Consider the following 17,683-nt stretch of genomic DNA (forward strand, 5'->3'; position numbering starts at 1 on the left):
TGCTTGCTCTTGAAAGAAAACTATGACCAACCTAGACAGCATACTTAGAAGCAGATACAACTCTCAGCTGACAAAATTTTGTATAATCGAAGCCATGATTTTTCCAGTAGTCTTGTGTGCATGTGAGAGTTGGACCATAAAGAAGTCTCAGTGCCAACGAATCGATGTTTTTGATGTTTTGATGAATTGTTTTTGTTTTGATGAATTGATGTTTGTACTGGAGAAGACTCTTGAGAGTCCTTTGGACAGCAAGGAGATCCAACCAGTCAATCCTAAAGGAAATCAGTCCTGAATACTCATTGAAAGGATTAATGGTGAAGCTGAAGCCCCAGTACTTTGGCCACCTGATGTGAAGAACTGACTCATTTGAAAAGACCCTGATAGTGGGAAAGATTGAGGGATAGAGGAGAAGGGGTCAACAGAGGATGAGATGGTTGGATGGCATCACTGACTCCATGTACCTCAGTTTAAGCAAACTCTGGGAGATGGTAAAGGACAGGGAAGCCTGGAGCGCTACAATCCATGGGGTTGCAGAGTTGGACATGGCTTAGTGATTGAACAACAAATACTATATATCATAATGTAATCATAATTATATTATACTTGAAGTTATTCTTTAGTATTAAATATCCAGTCAATGTCCAGATTTTCTCAAGGTAATGATTTTTTACACTTGGTTTGCTTTAATGAGGAGACATTACAATTGGATTTTATGTATCTTGATTTCCTTTTTTAGGTACACCTTCTCCCCGTTAGCTTTGCATTTTGTTTAAAAAACCTGGTCACAGAATCTAGAGAGTTTTCCACGGTTTGGAATTTGTTGATTACACCCTGTTGTGTCATTGAACTTGTTGCTCTATCTCCTGTCACTCCTATAAACTGGTACTTAAATCTGGCGGCTTGATCACTTTCATGTTAAAGTTTTTGTAAGAACACTTCATCGTGGTATTGACTACTTCTATCAGGATGCATGTAACCTGTCTTTTTATTTTTATTTAATTTCACCGGCCATTTATGATTACTACTTAGGTCCACTGTTTCATTGTCACAAAATGATTATATTTTAGACCATCATTCCTTCTTCATTTATTAGCTGGAGAACTTATATAGAAAGAGACTTTTCAACATCAACTATTGGTTACCTTAGCTTACATTTCATTCATGAAAGATAGGATAGAGGACTTCGCTGGTGGGTCAAGAATCTGCCTTCCAGTGGGGGGGGGGGGTGGATGTGGGTTCGATCCCTGGTTGGAGAACTCAGCCGCACGTGCGCAGGAGAGCTAAGCCTGTGTGCTCCAATGAGAGAAGCCTGCCTGCAGCAGCTACTGAGCCTGCACACTCGAGAGCCTGTGCTCGGATGAGACTGTGCGCCGCAGCTAGGGAAAGCCAGTGTGCCGCAGCAAAGATCCAGCACCACCAAAAAAAAAAAAAAGGCTGGATAAATGTTTAGTCCATTCCATTTACCAGCTTTCCAAATAATGTGTTGGTTCCCTAGAATCCTCCAAAAGTGACCAATAAAGGTTTTTCTTTTTATTTAATTATTTTAATTGGAGGCTAATTACTCTACAATATTATGGTGGTTTTTGCCATACATTGACATGAATCCACCACGGGTGTATAGTTCCCCTTCCTGAACCTCCCTCTCACCTCCCTCCCCATCCCATCCCTCTGGGTCATCCCAGAGCACCATCCCCAAGCACCCTGTCTCATGCATCACACCTGGACTGGTCATCTATTTTACACATGGTAATATACATGTTTCAATGCCATTCTCTCAAATCATCCCACCCTCCCTTCAGAGCCTTCTCCCAGAGTCCAAAAGTCTGTTCTTTACATCTGTGTCTCTTTTGCTGTCTCGCATACAGGGTTATCGTTACCATCTTTCTAAATTCCATATACTGTATTGGTGTTTCTCTTTCTGACTTACTTCACTCTGTATAATAGGCTCCAGTTTCATCCACCTCATTAGAGCTGATTCAAATGTATTCTTTTTAATGGCTGAGTAATACTCCATTGTGTATATGTACCACAGCTTTCTTATCCATTCATCTGCTGATGGACATCTAGGTTGTTTCCATGTCCTGGCTATTATAAACAGTGCTGCGATGAACATTGGGGTACATGTGTCTCTTTCAATTCTGGTTTCCTCGGTGTGTATGCCCAGCAGTGGGATTGTTGGGTCATGTGGCAGTTCTATTTCCAGTTTTATTAAGGAATCTCCACACTGTTCTCCATAGTGGCTGTAATAGTATGCATTCCCACCAACAGTGTAAGAGGGTTCTCTTTTCTCCACACCCTCTCCAGCATTTACTGCTTGTAGACTTTTGGATCGCAGCCATTCTGACTGGCGTGAAATGGTACCTCATTGTGGCTTTGATTTGCATTTCTCTGATAATGAGTGATGTTGAGCATCTTTTCATGTGTTTGTTAGCCATCTGTTTGTCTTCTTTGGAGAAATGTCTATTTAGTTCTTTGGCCCATTTTTTGATTGGGTCGTTTATTTTTCTGGAATTGAGCTGCATAAGTTGCTTGTATATTTTTGAGATTAATTCTTTGTTAGTTGCTTTGTTATTTTCTCCCATTCTGAAGGCTGTCTCTTCACCTTGCTTATAGTTTCCTTCGTTGTGCAAAAGCTTTTAAGTTTAATCAGGTCCCACTTGTTTATATTTACTTTTATTTCCATTACTTTGGGAGGTGGGTCATAGAGGATCCTGCTGTGATTTATGTCAGAGAGTGTTTTGCCTATGTTTTCAAATCTCTAGGAGTGTTATAGTTTCTGGTTTTACATTTTGATCTTTAATCCATTTTGAGTTTATTTTTGTGCATGGTGTTACAAAGTGTTCTAGTTTCACTCTTTTACAGGTGGTTGACCAGTTTTCCCAGCACCACTTGTCAAAAAGATTGTCTTTTCTCCTTTGTATATTCTTGACTCCTTTGTTAAAGATAAGGTGTCTATGGGTGCGTGGATTTATCTCTGGGAATTTTCTTTTTGATAAAAATATTATTAACACATAGATTTAAGCATAGTCGTCTTCTTCTTTTTAAATATTTATTGATTTGTTTGGCTGTACCATGCCTGGTTGCAGCACGTGGGATCTAGTTTCCTGACCAGGGATCAAACCTTAGCTCTCTGCACTGACAGCCCAGAGTCTTTGCCACTGGATCACCAGGGAAGTCCCCATCATGTTCTTTTGATTTAACCCTGGTAGTCTTTGACAACTTCCTTGCTTTCTGTAATGACAGGCTGGTCCATGATTATTTTGTTCCATTTTCACCCAGACCTAGAATCAGCTATTTCTCGAAGGAGCTCTGGTTTAACACTGCAGTTCAGAAAAGAGTGTTCAGAGAAAAAGCACATTCTCTGCAGTGGGGTGGACAGTGTGCTCAGCGGTGTGAGAGCCCCACACTGCCCACTGGAAGCTAAGGTTAATCCATGCAGGTGGGGGATTTCTAAGAGCACGTGGACCCAGTAGAGGCAGTGCTTGCATTGATGGGTTTGCAGTGACCTCTGCTCAACTGCTTTCTCCAGTACTCAAGATCTCCAGTTAGAACATGTGAACACAAACGCAGACTTCCCATATCAGTCCAAAAAACCCCATCATGATGAAAAATTGAGTTTTGAAGCCACATGAACGTCCGTGTATGTTCTTCAAGAACACCAGCTGGGTTAAAGGGGGTTACAGTGAGAAACCCCAGAGAGCATGTGACTGAATTCAGTACATGGACTCGGCAGGCAAAGCAGGATGCGCCCTTGACGCTGATCCAGAACAGATATTGCGGTGCTCAGCCCGGCTGTGCTCCTGGCTTTGCTCTCTTAAAAGCAGGAGGGTTTGCCATCAGCATCATTGCCTTTCTGGGCCACGAGAATCTCTTGTTTAAGGTTAAAAGTGGGCCTATTTTTGCTTTGATGGCTTTGGCTAATTTAAAGTTTTAAGGATGTTTTAATATTTTTCTTCTTGCTGAAGAGAAGACTAAAAGGACTTCATGTGTTGACTGGTGATAAAATCTGTTTTGTCAGGGGTTTGTAAGGTGCTATTTGCCCTAATATTTATCTTTTATACTTTATCAAAATGATATTCTTTAAACCTTAATTAAAGCTGGACCTGATATAATATGTGTCTTCCTTCATAATATCTTACTGTTCTTCAGTGACCCTATTTAATGTCTTAGTACTAAATCTGTTCTAGGGAAAAATTTTTAATCTGATTAGAAAAGTACAAAAAACGAATCATCACTCATAATATTTAGATAAAATACTTATATAACTTTAGAGCAAAGGTGAAAGGCCCCAAATCCTGTTTATTTAGAAAGATTAAGAGCATTAATGTACTTTAATCCAGATTCTTTCTTTGGACTTGCAGATAAATGAATACCTTCCTGAGAAGGGTGATTGTTTCCTTTGTATTTTGTTTAGTCTTCATTGTGTTTTTCTCTGATCACCAGAGCAATGCATACTTTTTGCAAAGCTTTTGACTATTACAGAAATCTATGAGATGAAAGTCCCTCTAATACCACTCTGAGGAGATAGTCACTGACAATAGTGAGGGGAGACATTGAAAGGAGTTACTTAAACTCTAAGATACTTGCTGCTCATGGTGCCAGGATTAACTTTTCAAAGGACCATTTTGACTTTGAACTACAAGGGGTCATCATAACATTATAGCAAGCACCTTTTCATTTGATTCACCAGTCAAAAACCAATTCAACTGAGTATCTCTGAAGGTGTAATTAGCTTTATTCGACAAGTCATGAACCAGGAAGCATTCCATCTGGTACTAGAAGGGCACTCCAGAGGCCAGGAGCAGTGCAAAGCAGAAGGCTTTTATAGAAAGCAGGGTGGGGTGAGGAGGTCATTAGTAGAAGAAAAGAAAGGATTATTTGGGGCCAGGATAACTTTTTTGGGGAAGGAAGAGACCCAAGGGTTTTATCATGTGATCCCCTCTTCTTCCTCTGGTGTGGTGTCAGGGAGAAGGCCCCTGTGCTGCCTCAGTGCAGTCAGTTCAGTCGCTCAGTCGTGTCTGACTCTGCGACCCCATGGACTGCAGCACGCCAGGCCTCCTTGTCCATCACCAACTCCCAGAGCTTACTCAAACTCATGTCCATTGAGTCGGTGATGCCATCCAACCATCTCATCCTCCGTTGCCCCCTTCTCCTCCTGATTTCAATCTTTCCCAGCATCAGGATCTTTTCAAATGAGTCAGTTCTTTGCATCAGGTGGCCAAAGTATTGGAGTTTCAACTTCAACATCAGTTCTTCCAAAGAATATTCAAGACTGATTTCCTTTAGGATGGACTGGTTGCATCTCCTTGCAGTCCAAGGGACTCTCAAGAGTCTTCTCCAATACCGCAGTTCAAAAGCATCAACTCTTCGGTGCTAAGCTTTCTTTATAGTCCAGCTCTCACATCCATACCTGACTACTGGAAAAATCATAGCTTTCACTAGACTTTGTTGGCAAAGTAATGTCTCTGCTTTTTAGCATGCTGTCTAGGTCGGTCATAGCTTTTCTTCCAAGGAGCAAGCGTCTTTTACTTTCATAACTGCAGTCACCATCTACAGTGCTTTTGGAATCCAAAAAGATAAAGTCTGTCACTGTTTCCATTGTTTCCCTATCTATTTGCCATAAGGTGTTGGAACCAGAGTCCATGAGCTTAGCTTTTTTAATGTTGAGTTTAACCCAGCCTTTTCACTCTCCTCTTTCACTTTCATCAAGAGGCTCTTTCATTCTTCTTCACTTTCTGCTATAAGAGTGGTATCATCTGCATATCTGAGGTTGTTGATATTTCTTCCTGCAATCTTGATTCCAGCTTGTGCTTCATCCAGCCCAGCGTTTCTCATGATGCATAGCATATATGCATATAAGTTGCATATAAGTTAAATAAGCAGGGTGACAATACACAGCCTTGATATACTCCTTTCCTGATTTGGAAGCAGTCTGTTGTTCCATGTCCAGTTCTAACTATTGCTTCTTGACCTACATATAGATTTCTCAAGCAGCAGGTAAGATGGTCTGGTATTTCCATCTCTTTAAGAATTTTCCACAGTTTGTTGTGATCCACACAGTCAAAGGCTTTGGCATAGTCAATAAAGCAGAAGTAGGCATTTTTTTTAAAACTCTCTGGCTTTTTTGATGATCCAACGGATGTTGGCAATTTGATCTCTGGTTCTTCTGCCTTTTCTAAAACCAGATGGAACATCTGGAAGTTCATGGTTCACATACTGTTGAAGCCTGGCTTGGAGAATTTTGAGCATTTCTTTGCTAGTGTGTGAGATGAGTGCAATTGTGTGGTAGTTTGAGCATTCTTGCTTACTCCTTGGAAGAAAAGTTATGACCAACCTAGATAGTATATTCAAAAGCAGAGACATTACTTTGCTGATTAAGGTCCATCTAGTCAAGGCTATGGTTTTTCCTGTGGTCATGTATGGATGTGAGAGTTGGACTGTGAAGAAGGCTGAGCGCCGAAGAATTGATGCTTTTGAACTGTGGTGTTCGAGAAGACTCTTGAGAGTCCCTTGGACTGCAAGGAGATCCAACCAGTCCATTCTGAAGGAGATCAGCCCTGGGATTTCTTTGGAAGGACTGATGCTAAAGCTGAAACTCCAGTACTTAGGCCACCTCATGAGAAGAGTTGACTCATTGGAAAAGACTCTGATGCTGAGAGGGATTGGGGGCAGGAGGAGAAGGGGACGACAGAGGATGAGATGGCTGGATGGCATCACTGACTCGATGGCCGTGAGTCTGAGTGAACTCCAGGAGTTGGTGATGGACAGGGAGGCCTGACGTGCTGTGATTCATGGGGTTGCAAAGAGTCGGACACGACGGAGCGACTGAACTGAACTGAACTGAACTGATGCTTGACTACACATATTTTCCAGCCCCAAATTCCCATACATATTGGCGGCTCTTTTTCTACCTCTTCAGAGCCATTCTTCAGAGCTATCTGAGAGACTGTCTCCTGGGCTACAGTCCTCAGTAGTGTTCCCAAATAAAACTGAATCTCACTGCTTTTAAATTGTGATTGTGGTTTTCTATTTTTTATCTTCAGTCGCTGTTTCCTTGAGAGATGTTCTACGGTGGAAGGAAAAGCTCTGTGAACAAACAGGTTAGACAGTACCCCCCAACTTGGACAATCAAAATGCATGGTAACATACTGAAGTCTCTGGCAAGTCCTTTGGTGATCAGAGCCTTTGAACTGTAAGATGCATTTTCCAAACAATAGATTGGACAATGGCTCCCTTCGTTTGGGCAACTGGAGTCTTTGGTGACTTGAAGAAGCAGTGTTCTTTTGAATAGTATTTGCGAAATTCTGATTTATAACATTAATTATTTTAGAAAGTTATAAAACTCATATATCACACAATTGTATAAATATTCATGTTTTTACTTGAAGAAATTATCTAATTTTGAATTCATGTACATTTTTAAATGTAATAGACTTACAGTGTTTATCTTCTCCACTCCAAATATTTCTGATTTTTCATTTTTTTCTGTCTTGATGGCAGAGATACCAGGACCTGTCTTGCTACAACAGTAAGCTTTTATGGTAATTACAGGAACTAGGGATGGAAAATTCACCAGTGAGAATAATAAATGGCATTGTTATGCTTAGAACATTATTTCTATGAAAAAATATGAACTAAGAAAAAATGAATTATTAGGTAGAAAGGTCATTATTTTACATTATTATTATAGAGGTCATTCCTACACATTATATTTACATTTTTTAAAATGTTGCAGAAGAAAGATTTGTAATCAGAAATAGTTTTATACATACAAAGCTTATAATCTTAGCGTAGGAAAGGATGTTATCATAGAAAATTTGATAGGATGTCATACCAACTGAAGAAATATGGAGACACTCATGGCTTTTTTGTGGTTAATTTTTTCAAGAATCTGGAAAAGAAATTTCTTGATTTGAGTTATCCCAGTGGCACATTTCATAAGATTGTAAAATGTACTGGAAATTATGAGGAACTTAGGAACATCAAAAACAGTCTTCTAGAATCTGCCTTGTGATGCAGGGGACACTGGTTGGATCTCCCGTCCAGGAAGCTCCCCCATGTCACGGGACAGCTTGGCCCAAGGACCACAACTACTGAGGCTGCACTGTGGAGGCCCTGAGCCGCAGCTGCTGAGCCCAGGTCCTACTGCAACGAGAAGCCTGCACACGGCGCCTAAAGCGTGGTCCCCACTCTCTGCAGCTAGTGAAAGGGAGAGTGAAGTCGCTCAGTCACGTCCAAGTCTTTGCGACCCCATGGACTGTAGCCCGCTCTTCAGTCCATGGAATTTTTCAGGCAAGAATACTGGAGTGGGTTGCCATTTTCTTCTCCAGGGGATCTTCCTGACCCAGGGATCGAACCCAGGTCTCGCGCATTGCGGGCAGACGCTTTACCGTCTGAGCCACCAGGGGAAGCCCTGTACACCTGGAGAACTAGAGAAAGCCTGTGCAGAACCACCAAGACCCAGCGTAGTCAAAAACAAATAAATAAATATTAAAACACACACACACACACACAAACCCGACCTTCTTACCTCAAAGAAAGGGAGGCCCAACTTCAGAAAAGTTAAGGATTGAAAAAAAAAGCAGATATTACAAATCAATAATTGCAAATCCGGAGATAAAGATATTCTGACTCTAGGTTTATGATTCATTCTACTATTTAAAAAGTGATTCATAAACTATTCGCATTGTTTGTTGTTTAGTTGCTGTCATGTCTGAGTCTTTGCGACCCCATGGATTGTAGCCAGACTCCTCCGTCCCCGGGATTCTCCAGGCAAGAATACTGGAGGGGGTTACCATTTCCTTCTCCAGGGGATCTTCCTGACCCAGGAATTGAACCTCCGTCTCCTGCATTGGCAGGCGGATTCTTTACCGCAGAGCCGCCAGGGAAGCCCCATGAACTATTCATGTGTGCGTGCGTGCTCAGCTGCCTCAGTCGTTTCCTACTGTTTGCCACCCTAGGGACTGTAGCCCACCAGGCTCCTCTGTCCACAGGATCCTCCAGGCAAGAATACTGGAGGGAGTCTTCCCCACCCAGGGACTGAACCCAAATCTCCTGTGTCTCCTGCATTGCAGGCGGCTTCTTTACTGCTGAGCCACAGGGGAAGCCTAAAGTATTCACAGTTTTATACAAATATTAGGTTATTACCAGAGTGAGTGACCTTAGAGCTGTATTGTGAAATGGGATTATTCTCTAAGGGGGAAAAACCTTCACTTCACTATTTCTACCACTAGATGGCAGGCTACTGAATAACACAATACAGGATTTCACAGATCTGGAGCGGCACCCCACTCCAGTACTCTTGCCTGGAAAATCCCATGGGCAGGGGAGCCTGGTGGGCTGCAGTCCATGGGGTCGCTAAGAGTCAGACACGACTGAGCGACTTGACTTTCACTTTTCATTTTCATGCATTGGAGAAGGAAATGGCAACCCACTCCAGTGTTCTTGCCTGGAGAATCCCAGGGCCCGGGGAACCTCGTGGGCTGCCGTCTATGGGGTTGCACAGAGTCGGACTCGACTGAAGCGACTTAGCAGCAGCAGCAGAGTGGTAAATAGGGTCAATGATGAGAATGGCAAGTGGCAAAGTCACAAGAGATAGGAAGTTATAAACAGTCTGGTGAATTGGGATTTACCAGAGGAGAATGAGGCCACAACTTTCCCCTACTTTACTTCTAAAGCAGTGAGAGCCAGGTCTAACAACTCCTGAACCCTGAGATACAGTTTGCTTTGGTGATCTCCAGTCTGTGTGATGGGTAGAAAATGCAAAGGCTGATTGCACAGCGCTTTTCTACATCACAGTGTATCCAATTTGGGAGTCCTTTCTGAGTACAATGCAAAAAGCAGAAACAATACAGGGAAAAGCTTAAAAGACTTCAACACGAATATTTAAAATATCTATGTGTTGGGATTTCGCTGGTGGTACAGTGGTTAAGAATTTGCCTTGCCATTCAGGGGACGCAGGTTCGATCCTTGGTCGGGGAACTAAGATCCAGCAGCAGCTAAGCTCGCACACCACAACTAGAGAGTTCATGCATCCAAACAAAAGTTCCACATGATGTAGCGAAGACCCTGCAAGCTGCAACTGAGGTGATGCAGTCAAATCAATCAGTCAATATCAAAAATAAATAAAGTGAAACATCTATGTTGAAAGACATCCCATGTCCACCACTCCGTTGGACTAAATATTCAATGACAAAGGAATATTTAATTGTGGAATAGCTATACGGGGGAATGCTGGTTAGTCATTTAAAATAATTGTTCAGATAATTTTCTACATAGGAAATAAAGATACTGATAGATGGAAAGAAATGTTACATTATATCAATATATACCATAATATGTTTAGGGAATAATGATAAATAAAAATGAAAAATAATGACATTTATTTACATCCATAAATCAAAGTTCTTTTTAAAGATCAGCTTTCTTTTCATGGTTTCAAAAGTGTTACACTCAGCATGTATTATCTCTGAAGCTGGAAGAGAACAAAACTAAACTTCTAACAAAAAAGGTTGGTAAAGCAATTCTTTACCGATTGCACTCCTGCTGTCCAAGCCATCAAGAGCTTAACCTGCTCTCTCTCTTCCTTCCTCTCTCCTCCTGGTAGTGGTGGTGACTACCTAATATTTGGTTTCCCTGGAGGTGGACACTTGCGTGGTGTCTATGAGCTTGCTGTTTAGGTGGTCAGTTTTGCCATTCATGAGTAATAGTACTGAATATAGTTATGATTCTTTGGTTTAAATTTTAATGACTTTTAGTTTTCAATGTCTAAAACAGTATTTTCAAATGGGTTTATAGACCACCTTGCGTTGATTTGTTAAAAATGCAGATTTGGGGGCTTTTCCCCAGGCTCAGTGAATCTGAAATTTTGGAAACAGTGTTCTGAATTTTCATTTTTAACTAGCTCCTTGACTTATTTTTATGCTTATTGAAATTTGAGAGCTGTTGGTAATGGTTGGGATCAAGTGTGAGAAGAACAAGAGTGAAAATATCAAACTAGGGAACACTTTCAAAGTCTGAATATTTATCAGACATCTCATCTCAGCTATTTTTCCAACAGATGCTTATATATTCAATATTTTTAAAGGCACAAACATATAGTGACCAACTAATGATAATAACTTCAATAACCTAAGCACTTCCCCATCAGTCATCAAAAATTTGCTACTTCATAAAAGCACCCAGCATATATGTGGCAATTGCAGTAAATAAACCAAGAAGTAATGTCTTAAAAAGGACAAAATGAAACAAAATAACATTTCAGAAATAAACTTCACATAGTGGAGGAATAAGTCTGGATTTGGACATTCTCTGCTGTTCCTGAAGGCAATTGGCACCTCACAAATTTGAATGCCAGAGGCGTGGATGGCAGGGTGAAGAGCTCAGGTCTTGAAAGCTTTCACAGGCGGCTTCAGCATGACCACGGGCTCCTCTCGGAGGTAAGGTTGTGTCCTGATTCTGAGACTGACGTTTGCAAGGAATCGGTGACCTCCGATTTCAATCCGCAGCAGGTTTCCACAAAATGTTAGAGAGAGAAAATTAGTCACAAAATAACAGTTGGAGAGAAATGGATTGCCAAGGATACGGTTGTCAGTTTCCAAGGATGAGAAAGCTATTTCCCTGGTGAGAGAGGCTTATGTGGGAATAACACATATTAGAGAAATGTCACGTTGTGGACATGCCTTGAAGGCACAGGCCAATAAAATACCAAGGTTCTCGTCCCTGTTGACTTTTTTGTAGAGTCTTGTTTGAATTAAATATTGCAGTGGGGAAATCCAGAGCATGTTTCAGTAAATAAATAAGAAATTTGGATTTATTCAAGTTAGGAATCAGTGTCTGGGTCACTGGCTTTTGAAATGTTTATGAAAACTGCGCAAACTTTCTTGGAATAAACATTTTGATTTGCGGCTTCAGTGGTGGAGAATCTGCCCACCAGTGCGGGAGACACGGGTTCGATCCCTAATGCGGCAAGATCCCACGTGCAGCAGGCAGTTAAGCCCGAGGGCTTCAACTACTGAGCCTGCGCTCTAAGAGCCCAGGAGCCGCGTGACTCAGCCCGCGCGCCCCGAAGATCGTGCTTCCCTAGAGAAGACTCTGCAAAGACAAGCTTGTGCCCCGCAACTGGAGAGGAGCCTCCGCTCGCCGCAGCTAGCGAAAAGCCCGCTCAGCAACCAAGACACAGCGCAGCCAAAGCTAAATAAATGCACATTAAAAAAAAAAAAAAAAAAACAAGTTTTGAGTTTTGTTAAAAAGCTCATTTCAAAGTAGTTTAGCTGTTGAAATGTGGCTTTCTTTTCATAATAACTGTCTTGATACTTGATTACCTGTGGCAGCCGTGAGAACTGCACCTTAACTTCCTACTGGAGGGAATTGACTGCCGGAGGAGCCGACCAACCGTGCATGGTCGGACAGGTATTCTCTGATGCCCCGGCGTGGGAGGCATACTCGGAGAGCCTTGGTCCTGAGAGTCAGTGGATGCTTCTCCGCTGACTTTGTTGTTTGAAAGCAGCAAAATTTGGAGATGTCTTATGAAACAAGAGATAACGAACACAATTCCTTAAAGCCACTTATTTAGGCGAGTTTTTAGTGAACTATGTAATTGTTATGGGGCTTCCCTTGTGGCTCAGATGGTGAAGAGTCTGCCTTCGATAAACCTGTTTCGATTCCTGGGTCAAGATCCCCTGGAGAAGGAAATGGCAACCCAGTCCAGTACTCTTGCCTGGAAAATTCCATGGATGGTGGAGCTTGGCAGGCTACAGTCCACTGGGTCGCAAAGAGTTGGATAGGCCTGAGCAACTTCACTTAGCCAAAAGCGACTAAATTTGGAGGTAACTAACACAATCCCCTGGTGGCTCAGAGAGTAAAGCGTCTGCCTGCAATGCAGGAGACCTGGGTTCGATCCCTGGGTCAGGAAGATCCCCTGGAGAAGGAAATGGCAACCCACTCCAGTACTCTTGCCTGGAAAATCCCATGGACGGAGAAGCCTGGTAGACTGTAGTCCATGGGATCTCAAAGAGCCGGACACGACTGAGCGATTTCACTTACTTATGAGCATTTATGAAGTTCTAGGTAGTTGTTCTAAGTGCTTTCCATGAATGAAGTTATTCACAGCAACCTTACGACATTTGTGATGCTATCATTTCAAATTCATGGATAAAGGTGGGAGCACAGACAGGCTAGGTAACCTGCCTAAGGTCACAGTGCTGGGGAGTGGTGTTAACAGGACTTGCACTTGGAAGTCCACTTTCAGAGCCAAGCTTTCCCAAGGTGGCATCAAGCTGTCATGTGGGGCTGCAGTCATCTCGAGGCTCAGCTGGGGGTGCGGAATCTGTTCCCGGCTCCGTCACACAGCTGTCAGCGGGCCTTGGTTCCTTGCTGTTTGATTTTTGGCTGGAGGCTTCCTTCCACACCACAGGAATTTATCTCATTAGTGAGTTTACAAATGAGATCACACAATATAGGATTTCTTTTTTATCTTTTTTCCCACCCAGAAATATTAATATATTTGTAAATTTTTGTTCTCATGTAACTAAACCTATTTCTAATCCTCATTTTTTTCTAAAGGCTTTGGATACAATTTGTCAATTTAAAAATGCAGAATTCTTTTGGGCAAATCATTTAAAATATTATGGAAAAACTCACTTTATCTTCTTTGATTTATGCACTAAAACTTCACTCACAGTTGGCTGCTGGCTTCTGTGACTCATTACAATTAAAAAAAGAAAGATTTGTGTTTTTATTTGACAGCAGAGATCTTACTGGCAATTTATTGCTGTATTTTAATATTTATCTTCTTTCTGTAATTATTGAAATTCTACAAAAATGAAATACTCTTTTTCAGTGCTAAATGTAGAGCTATGCAAATTAACAGGAATGACTCACTACTATAGTGGAGGTAAAATATTTAAAGTAATTAAAAATTTCTTGCTGACTTGTCTGAATTATTATAATTTTTAAAAAATGTATGTGTGTGTTGTGATAATGAAAATAGTCTGCCGGGGTAGCAGGAACGATCTTCTCATCTCTAAATTTCACACAGAGGCATCCTACTTAATGGTTCTTTATTATTGGTTTTATGGAAAGAAAGCTCAGAGAGGAGTTTTGGACTGTGGGCGCCACACTTCACTGTGTATGTGAAATTGACTTAAAAGAGCCCCATTCTAGTCCTCCTTAGAAACACAGACCCTGCACCTTGGGAAACTGGAAGTCAAGAAGATGAACACCTTCAAACTGATGTTTCAGGCATGAGTTCATTCTAGAGAAAATTAACCCCAATGGGGGGCTTTATAAAGAAGGAAAAGTTGAAAAACAACAAAATTGCAGCTATTTGAAAAAACCCATCCCCAATGCAGCAAATTCCTCCTTTTTATCTGTTAAATATGTCTTTTGGTTATATCTTCTTATTCTTAATCTAAAGAGGAGGTCATAGAATTGTAGGGCTCACCAGTGCATCACTTTTTGTGACACCCCTAATTTTTTGTGTTGCTCTCTTTCCTTTAGTGACGTATACTAAAGACTGACAATAGAAAAGAATAGAAAAGTTTGTATTATTTTTCTGTGTTGTTCACCAGTATCATTCATGTAAGAGGGAAATGAATTTTCCCTAAATGATAATTTTATTGAGCTTTTGATTTGGCTTAATTCCTTATATATCCTTTCAACGGCTTCCCAGGTGACTCAGTGGCAAAGAATCTGCCTGCCAGTGCAGGAGATTTGGGAGACACAAAGTCGACCCCTGGGTCAGGAAGATACCCTGGAGAAGGAAATGGCAACCTACTCCAGTACTCTTGCCTGGAGAATCCCGTGGACAGCGGATCCTGGCGGGCTGCAGTCCCTGGGGTCTCAGAGTCAGACGCGACTGAGCGCAGCACAGCAGCCTCAATAGCAAAGGCTCTGCGTGGAAGGCAAGGGCGTCATAACTTCCTCACAGGGACGGAGGAACCTGATGGCCTACAGTCCACTGGGTTGCAAAGAGTCAGACAAGCATGGGCTCTTAAAACCTTTGGTGCAATATTCCTTAGGATTGGATTATAATTTGTTGAGTATGTCTTTCACACATCAAGTTGCTTAGTTGAGAGTCTCTGTTGCCTAGGATTCCCTGTGCCCTTCTGACTCTACTTTTTGAAAGCTGGGTATAAGAGAGAGCCCGGCACTGACTGATTGGTGCAACGTATTACATATTGCTTTGAATGTTATCACCAACCATTTAATGAGAATTTGTGACTTGTGGGTAATGAGTGGGAGTTGAGGAGGAGGTCAGATTTTTTTCTTTAGAAACTGGAGGTTCAATTTATTTCATCCTCTTCAGAAAACACCACTAGGGTAAACTTTAGCACCAGAACCAGATGTTAGTTAAACACCATCGTCCTTCTTCAACTGCTGTGAGTCTCACAGGAAGCGGTTCATAAGCACTAAACACATGAACATAAAAATAAAATTCATTTTAAATGAGCCTTACGTCTAAAGCTTACTTCAACAGTTGTATTACCACAATTAGGAGAAAATATATAATTTAAATAGCTACAAATAGTTAATTAATGTATAAATAGCATGCGATCCCAAACAACGCTTGCATGATTTCAAAAACAATGAAGCAATTATGAGAACAAAGAGAAATACACACAGGGGTCGCCGCCACCAGTTCTTTCCGAGGGATTAGATAGGCTACAGGAACATGCTGATGATGTGTGCTTAACATTTTGACATTTCAAAGCTTGGTGAAAACCCATAAAAGTTTTGACTATATAAGTTGTTAAATTTTGTCTCCTGGCACGAAATTTATATTTTCAACAACACTTGCAGTTATTAACAATAGTTGGTGCTTTCCAAAAGAGAACTGATCAGTGGTTTCTAATTTACTGTTTTCATTTTTAAAGGGCTTAAAAGCCAGAGATTGCATTAGCCAATTTTCAAGGAAAGTTCGGGCTGAGCAGTAGGCTCTTGATGAAGCTCTCACCGCAGGGCGCCGGCTCCATGGACGGACCTCATCGAGGAGCTGCGGGAGGCTGTCCTCGAGGCCCAGGGCCCGGATTTAGGAGGGCCCTTCCTGTGCCCTGGGCCGCCGCCCGCATGCTCAGCTCACAGCTCTGGGCTCCCCAGAGCAGCGAGCTGGCTCCTTGAGCAGCCTCTAAACGTTTTATTTCTCTCCATCCGCGCCCCTTTCTTCTCTTTCTCATTCCTCGTCTTTCGGTCTTTTGCCTATTCTGCCAATTCATTCAAAAGCCTGGAACGCAAAACCACAGATTCTTTACTGGCTTACCATCAACCTTCTCTCTTTGTCCCCCAGTACCTGGAGAATCCTGCAGCTTCTTTTTCGTGAAAGACATGTGAATGTTTGTTTATCTGGCACTTAAGCTCCCTCTGCAGGATGGGCTCATTTTCTCTAAGCTACACCCAAGTCATATTTTAAAATTTCCTTCAAAATACACTTAGTTCTTCCAGGCAAATCCAGGACTAATTGACCCATCACAGATGTTCCCTGTTAAAACAGACTAAGCGCTGTCTGAGAGTGCTCAGTCCTTTCTGACTCTTTTGTGACCCCACGGACAGCAGCCCACCAGGCTCCTCTGTCCATGGGTTTTCCAGGCGAGAATACTGGAGTGCATTGCCATCTCCTTCTCCAGGGGACCTTTGCGACCCAGGGTCTGAACCCATGTCTCCTGCTTGGCAGGCAGATTCTTTACCACTGAACCACCTGGGAAGCCCAAGGTTAACTGAAATTATAAAAGAAATGACCACTAAAAGGGTGCCTAACTGGGAGAGCTGGCCTCCAGTTCTGGCTCTGTGACTCGTGAGGGGTGTCTGGTCTTCACTGCATTCCACTTCCTGCACATCATTTTTATAAATTATCAATATAAATCATATGAAATCAATTACTGATATATAACCCAAACTTAAAACATCATTTATTAAAATAGTTAGAATACATGCAAAGACATAAAAACATTGATGAATGTAAGAATGAAATAGACAAAACAGATTATATATTATAGAATTAACAATTATAGCACAATTATATTATTAATTAATATTATATATAACTATTAATATCTGAGACTCATAGCTCAGTCAGTAAAGAATCCATCTGCAATGCAGGAGACCCTGGTTCGATCCCTGGGTCAGGAATATCTCCTGAAGAAGGAAATGGCAACTCCAGTATTCTTGCCTAGAAAATCCCATGGACACAGGAGCCTGGCAGGCTACGGTCCATGGGGTGGCAAGAGTCAGATGCGACTTAGCGACTAAACCACCACATAATTATTATTACAGTTTCGCCCACCGGTTTTATCCTGGTGTTTGCATAGTGTATTGTGCTTAGTTCTAGACATCTGGTTTTGCTCAGAGTTTTTGCATTTCAGATGCATCACTGGGAGGGTGTAGCTCATGTCTCCTCTGGCTGCAGGAGCTAGCAGGGTGCCAGACACGGACTAGGGTGCACAACTGACGCAAAAGAGTACAGTGATGTTTTATGATTTAAATATTACAAGCTCTTAGAGCTTAAAAATAATATATCTAAAGTTCATATCATCTTAATATGAGTGAGCTCTGCTTTGGAGACAGGAAAAGTCCTTTAGAGGGAAGCTATACTTTATAAATAGATATAACTTCGTATGTTCATGTCCCCATTTCACAGACCAGAAAACTGAGGCTCCTGCCTTCTCCTCCGCTTTGCTTTTACCACTTC

The sequence above is a fragment of the Oryx dammah genome, unplaced genomic scaffold, assembly GCF_014754425.2.
Source record: "Oryx dammah isolate SB20612 unplaced genomic scaffold, SCBI_Odam_1.1 HiC_scaffold_19, whole genome shotgun sequence".
In the NCBI taxonomy this organism is placed as follows: Eukaryota; Metazoa; Chordata; class Mammalia; order Artiodactyla; family Bovidae; genus Oryx; species Oryx dammah.